This window comes from Acanthopagrus latus, chromosome 2 (genome assembly GCF_904848185.1).
Source record: "Acanthopagrus latus isolate v.2019 chromosome 2, fAcaLat1.1, whole genome shotgun sequence".
NCBI lineage: Eukaryota > Metazoa > Chordata > Actinopteri > Spariformes > Sparidae > Acanthopagrus > Acanthopagrus latus.
In genome coordinates, this window is record NC_051040.1 from 6,381,279 (window position 1) to 6,389,374 (window position 8,096).

Genomic DNA, 8,096 nt, shown 5'->3' on the forward strand with positions numbered 1-8,096 from the left:
GCCCTCCAACCCTGACACAAATAGTGGTCCTTCTTTTGGATTAACAGCACGGCATTTTATACAGAAATAACAGTAATTCCACTTGTTTTCACTATCCAAGCATGTAAATTGCCTTGTGTAATTCACTGGGCGATTTGCAGAGGACGTAAAAGGATAAAAGGATTTCAAAGATGGAGTGGGATTGCAAAACAAATGCGGTGTGCTAAACAGAGCTGATGAGAAAATTTTTAACCTCTAAAACTTGTTTTAAATTACAGATTTAACAGGTGTCGGTGACACTGTGAAGTAACCCAGTACTGTATTAACTGATAACAACATCCATAACATTCCCAACTGGAAAAATCAACAGTTCTTCTTTTTTTTCTTTTATTTCATTAATACTGTGTCATCTGTCATATTGCCTGCCAGGCAGAACAAATATTTTGGAAGAGTTTACTTGTAACCGTTGCTCTGCAAACAAACATGAGGTGCAAAGAGCAGACAGTTAAGATGAAATTCATCATTTTTCAAGATCTTCTTTTTCAATTTCAGAACTTTTGTGTTCAGAGTCTGTTATCATCGCCCTTCAAAGCCCAGGGTTGCATTGTTTGTGTAAATGGGTTTTGTCTTTTGATTGACAGCTCATTCAAATGGAGAACTGGGTAGAATAATACCGGCATGTTTACAACACCTACTTTGCTACCTTGAAAAAGGAGTCATTGCAGGCAAGAAAAAAAGAAAAGAAAATCATGATGATGGCAACTACAGGTACACTCAGGGAATTGTTAAGAAAAAAAACAAAAAAAAAAACACCCACAGCTAAAGATAAAATAAACATTTTCTTACTTTTAGAAATGTTCAAACAGCACATTTTCATGTAAAGCTCACGTAGGTGGAGCCCAGCTGAGTCTTCCGTAGCCCCGTTTTGACTGATAGCTGCAACATTCACGCCTCATCTGTATCGCCGCTGAATCAGACGACTGTAGGATATTATCTTGAGATGTGTTTTGCCTAATCATATTTGATGAGATTAAACAGATCACTCACACTTCCACTTGTGACAGGGGCGAGTTGAAGTTAGAAGGAGTCAAATGATCTGGAACAAAGAACATGAGCTTGTGTATCCCCCTGGATGCATCACCATGCCATTAGTCTAGATGAATGTGTACAGTCAGATACAATTCCCTTGTTTGCTGCATGAGGGCTTCCACTTTGTGAGGCAGCAGCTCCGCTGTTTGAAACAGGCCACATGCAGGCCCGTGGATTGATGATTGAAACAGGGCTACCCACTGTATTTTAAACTCATTCATCCACACAGACTCAAGTTCTCTGTGGTGCATCTTTAAATAGCCTGCCCTGGGATTGTCTGTCTGCCACTTGATTTATTCTATATTGTATTTTTAGATCTAATTAAAACCAACTTTCCCTGAATTGTTTGGCTGAATTTTGAAATGTGCAGACCCAGGAGAGCACATAAAGGGAAGCCATGTCTCGGTTAGTCTTTTGGGGGAAGAAAAAGCTTGTACCTGTGGCATAAGGTATGCAATAAATAGCGTGCCATCTGTTTGGATTTGAGCACTTGAGATTCTTCCAAAGAAATCACCAGAGACTTAATTAAAGTTGGAATATTAGTGAGTGGGAGACTGATGTTCCTCCAATAAAATGACAGCTATAGGAAATCTTAGCATTAGTTTGATACCGGAGATTAATTTTTTCTTTACAGTGAATAAACAGTGCTGCACTTTTATTGAAGTGTTCAGCTGTCGACGTTTTCATAACATATAATTTTGATGCTTTTTGCGGTGCTGTTATTGTATCCGTTCAATCTAAAATTCTGTAACCTGATTTAACGGCTAATTTACATCTATCCTTGCAGGATCTGTTATATCCTGCCAATGTGAAAACAGAGGAAATGATGTATATTCACACTGGAAACATCACGTTGAAAAGTGGAAGAGACGTGCTAGTGACTGTATGGATAATTGGCCAATTAATAAATGGATAACAAGCCACCATTTTTTAGAAAGAGGATGTGCCACCAGCTCATTATCACATTTCACCAGGAGCAGCATTGACAAACTTTTGTGAACTTCAGTTGTCATGTTTCTAAAAGGTAAGAAGGAGGACGGGGAGAAGAATTTAAGGAATTTAAAAATAAAATGATTACGACTACATATTTAATGAGTGTAACATTTTTTTCTCTTGTATATTCCGTGATAGGAATTTCCTCCTTTGCAGATAAGAAAAACTCTCCAAAGCATACAGAATATTAATGTGAATAACGTTGTATTGAAAAGGTTCTGACAAACTGCTGTGCCTGCGGGACGCCAGCTTTCTGGATGTGAGTGAATATCACATGTTGACTTCTCATGTTGGCCTCATTATCATCAAGGTCCTCCTCATCCTCCTCCTAGTTGTTTTCTTTGAATCATTATGTACAGCAGTGCTATAGGACAACATCAGGTTTAATCGCCTGTGGTTTAAAATAGCATCAGTAACACAACATATGCTTCAGCACAGCGTGCTGCTGTTTGCACTGTACTTTTATCTATAGCATAAATAATCACATCGCATCAATGAATTCTGTTGCAAGTGAAGCTCGCCTTGCATAGCACATTTGTATGCGTAGTGGTTTTAGAGATGATTTTAATTGTGAATACACCTATAGTTTATTATTGAATATCTGTGCAGCTGAGTTTGTGGCAGACTTACTGATCCCAACAGTAGATTTGACATGTTTCATTTAAATATGTTCCACTTAAAGAAATTCAGAAGAAAAAAAAAACACTTACACCCAGTAAAAGTATGCCTGACATTCTCTCTTGTCTAATCACATCAAAAATAAATCTACTCTGATCTGATTACACAGACAGGCACTTCCTAAACCCCCAAATAAATCTATATCTATATTAAAGCGCTTTGCAAAGACAAATCATACTTGAGATTTGGTCAAAGGATGACACAGCACATTGCAAGCAAGTATCAAAGACCTGCTCAGGATTTATGGGGTTGGAGCTGTTAGAGAGCGCATACAAAAAGAGGGGAAGGACCAGTGGGATTGCTAAGGCTTGAATACTTCCAGAGCAGCGTGCCAGTCGTCTTTATGATGCCAGTCAGTGTGATGGTGAGCCTCAGGGATTACTCCAGACAGACAGCTCAGTAAGACAACTGATTAAATAGTAGTGAGAAGAGGGAAAATGTTTAATTCAGCCATATTTAGTATTCATAGGATGGACAGCCATACAAGAGTTCACCTTGAGGGGTCATCAGGAGAGAAAGTCCAGAATCCCAAAGAGCTGCTAGGCCAAGTTTCCACATAGCACTTGGAAACACAGCTGATTGTGTTTTTAATTGCTTTGATTATGGAGTTTACTTTGGCTGAATTGGAAATGGTAATGCAACACATAGCAAATTAACAGACTGATATGCTGTGAGAGGGGGCTCTGTTGTGCAGCTCTCGTGGCATCATGATGAATTTACCAACACAATCGATACTGAACTTATAGTGGTGGATACAAATTAATATGTTCCTCATTAATGCAATTCTCATCATGGTGAACACTAAGCATTATTATTTAAGGTCCTATGGATTATTTTAGAAAAATAAATAGAAAAAAATGAATGTGCATATGATTAGCTGCATTAGGAGGTTAGATTATATTTTACAATAATTTAACTGCTTGTAATGCCACATTTAATATATCACAGTACAACTAATGCAACCAAATAACTTGTAGAGTCATACAACTGTGCTACATCTGAGAAGTACACAGTAAGATTAATGCTTATCCAGAAAACAGTCTGTTCAGTTATTTCTCTATTATTTGCAACAGTTGCAAAGAACAACACATTTGGCTCACGTTAGGTACTGAACAATGTGGCATTATGGCCCTGTGGTTCACATCTGTGTGAGGACTTTGAAGACGTCTAAGCACAAGTTTGAAACATTCTTTGTCCTAATACTCTCAAACCCTTCTGTTCAGTGTTTGCAGCTTCAAGTAATTCAAAACAATACTATTCATATTAGCTTGGCTCTGTGAAAGAGTGCCAGCTATAGAGACATGATGAAATCCCTGTGTTGAAATACCTCACTGTGACGTTCAAAACTAATTCAATTATATGCATCACCAGTTCAATAGACCTACAGAATTGGGTTATTGTCTGAAATAATGAAAAAAAGAAAAATACCAGTAAATCATGTGTGAATGAAGTTTAATGTAAAAATGATTTTCACAAAGAGTTGCCAAAATGGGTGTAAGAATGAAGGATATAATTTCTGCAGTCATTTTTCAAGCTATTTACACAAACTACAGAACACATTTACTGTGCATCCTCAGATGTATCCCTATAGTGGGGAGATGATATGGTGGGATATCTTTACTTTAAGACTCCCTGTTTAAGATTTAGAAGCAGTATATGATCATTAAACACTAGTTCTAAGCAAATATAAAGATGTGTAAAGAATTTATTAATGTACAATATTTCTCAATGCTCCCCTGAAGACATTTTATATCATTACAACTACATTTTACTATTTGTCACGCATTATCTGTTTATACGACTTCTGGTTGTCTACAGGAAGAATTGTAGTTTTTAATAAATACATTATTATAGAATTACATCTGCTAACTTTCATTATACTGTGATGTAAACCACTTATTTAATGTTTTAGCACTGCTTACAAATGCTAAATAGTTGGGCTTGAAGACATAACGTCATATTTCTGTAGACCTTTGTCATAGATTTTGTTGAGTTGTGTACTTTATTCAAGATAATGTTGCGTTCTATTTGGCCACCTGTTGCTATAACTTCCTGGAGAGAATTAGAAAAGTGAGGATGAAAGTCGTGACTAAAGTAAATGTGAAAAAAAACTTTAAAACACTGTCTCACCCGGGAGCATGTTGTAGATAGATTTTTATTAGCAACGGTAGTTGTTTAAGAAGTTAGACAGAAACTCCCATGATCCCTTGCAACTAACTTCTTTTGTATTATTTTGATTGAGCGACCCCTAGTGGCTGAAGTTTCACACAGTGCATTTTTTAAATAAGTTGTATCGATTTGCTGTCAAGTCAAGCAGGCCAAACAACTAATAAGGTTACAAAACAGAACATCGGAAACTTTGAGTATGACTCATGCAGACTTCGTGTATTGCTGCTGTCAGTCAGAACAAATCACCACGCATCATGCACTCCTCCTGAGGAAGTGATATTCCAAAAATGTACAGTATTTTTTTTATTCACTGTATAGGCTGGCTCATGAGATCAAGGCTACATGTTTGAGTTTTGATCGATAGCTCATTGCATCAAACATGGGATGTGAATGCATTGGTGGAAAGTCAATATGGATGATGAGGACGAGGAGATCCCTGAAATGTTGTCAGTGGGCAAAAGTCTCCTGATTGTTTCGGAAGCTGAAATGTTTGTTCCACTCACTCCTTTATTCAGCTCCACAATATAACCCCAATGGAGTACAAGTATGCAATGGTCTCACCAACAATGACTAAAAAGCCATTTAGGGAAGGTCCTGTTCCCCACTTTCATCTGATGTAAAAATATTAATATGTCACGGAGCAATGAAACGCTGTGAGGCAGGTAAGTGGGAAAAAATGAACATCACCATTGCCCCAACCTTCACCACCTGAGCAACCTTGTCTCTGCAGTTTTGTGATAATGATGTTAGAGTCGCAGAGACCCCTGATCAGATGAAACAGGAAAGCACCCCAGAGATTTCCAGATACCCTGAGCAGAACCTTGATCTGCCGAGCCGTTTCATTTACATGAAGTGTTCAGGTAGACGGGATGATCATCATACAATTAGTGGCCTGTATCAGTGTAGCTATAGTGCAGTCTCAGTTGAAAGACAGTGACATCCTCTGTTGTTTTAGTTCTGTACTACGGAAATTATAAGGAAAATGACTCAGGTTACAGTGCTGACTCTCACCTCTGAGAGTTAACATCTGTATTGAGCAAACAATGCTCAACTCAGAAAACCAAGAAAATCATATAGTATACATCCTGATGCATTTCATCACAGGACGAGTCTGAGAAAAAGTTGCATTTATATGACACTTACTGTTTAAAATGTCATCTCTCTCTCTCTCTTTTGCTCAAGGATACATTTATTTATGACATCATTTATTATTATTTTGGAATCTTATTGGTGGGGCTCTTCATTTTAGGCTTTAGCTGTAGTGCTGTAAATCCTGCCTTTTAATACACAGCCCCCCAATTTCAGTACAACGCAGAAGGAGAAATCCAAATCCACAATCCAAACATGTGAACAGCTAATAAACATTCTTGACTGGCCAGTCAGCCGGTCACCTGGTCACATGTTTTCCTTCTCTGAACACGAATTCCCAGAAACAATCAATACAAAATGATGATAACAAGCCTGTCAGAACATCAAAGGGGAAGATATCTGCTGAATTCATTTTTTCAGTTAAAAATACAAAGGGCTTGAGTTCAGAGGCAATAGAACAAAGCTTTGTCTCGGTTATACCTCTTATGGACTGAACTGTTTAACTATCAGTAATGAATGGAGAATATAGCAATTGAAGGTCAGTTTCAGCAACATAGACTCTAATTTAGCTGCTAAGGAGTGGTCTACTCTTGACCCGTTAAGATGTTACTGACCTGTATTGACCGGAGGTAGCGCTAATGACTTGCACTATGGCTCTAGCTGCAATACAGGTCAGTAACACTGCTGAAATAGATGAGATTGACTACTACAAGAAACAACACGTTTACTTTTTGTACATCTGGCAGGTTGGTATGAGCAATGAACCTCTGGCGTCGGGAGCCAGTTGCCATTTTCCTCTATTCCATATCACAATGAACAAATTCATCATGGCTTTAGTTTAGGCTTTGCAGTCATTTTTGGCAATGTCGGGATCATATGCTGGAACACTGTTAATGTCACTCATCAGTACACTTACACAATGAATGAAGAAAGAGGAGATTCACAGTGTGTAGCAAGTGAGCAGAGGAACACTGTAAGACAAACATGCCTCGACACATTTCCTTTGAATTAGCACGTTGGGCATGTCGTCTGCTGTTCTGCGTGTCTTCTGCTGTATAGTTATGGCTGTAGAGGACTGCAGAGGCAGACCAGAAAGAACGGAAGAAAATCAATGAAGCATCTTGAAAGTCATCTGTGCATGGAGTGAAACAAATTAAAGGCGTGGAGTAGAAACAAATTTCTTTAGTGAAAGAACTTTTAGGACTGAATTCTTAGAAAAGTTGGCTATTCATACTCCATTGGTCATTGGTTTATCAAATCATTACATTAAATTACGGCAGATGATATCAAAATTTAGGAAAGAGCCATTCTTCACGTCAGCTAATCCAAACTCCACAGCAAAAATACTGATTGATTGAGAGCATTTTCCACCATTGGAGTTGCTTTATAAACCTTAATTGTTTGTATTTGGCATACATCAGTTTAATCTTTTAATATTTTAGAAATCCCTTGAAATATTGATTGGATGTTCTGCAGCCTTACGCCTGTGATGGATCACAGCTGAGAGCCAGATACCTAAAGTAAGCATGAAATGAAGCTAGTTTAAGTTGCATAAATCCTGGCTATTTAGAGGAGGGACGACTGTTAAGTCAGGTCCATATACAGTGCTGTTAGGATGAGAGGATTAACTGGCTCATTCAGCTTCTACTTACTGTAGAAATGCTGACTGAAAAAGGGATATTAGACCCAGAAGCACAGGGTGAGGGGGTGGAAGAGGTTGCTCATCCTAATTTAGAGCATCAATTCCTGTGAGAAAAGCTGGAGTTGCGGATGCACCTGGGAGTCGAGCTCTCCTCGATAAACAAACAGACATAAGACTCTCTTCTCTTCCCTCTTCTGAAGAGGCAAGCTGGTAGTCTGACTGGAGTTAGTATCTACTCTGTGAGGGCAAAGCAAAGACCCGTAAAATCAGGAAGAACAGAACAGAGCAGAAGCGACACCAGGACCACCAGCTGACCAAGATTCCCGGGGACAAAAGAGGGACTGGGATTCAAATCAGGATGAGCAGCCTCCTCATGGCCTCTCTTGATCTAGTATCTGTTGGTAATTCTAGGAAACATGTCTTAAAAAGCCAAAACTTTGTTAAAGAGAAGCAGAAA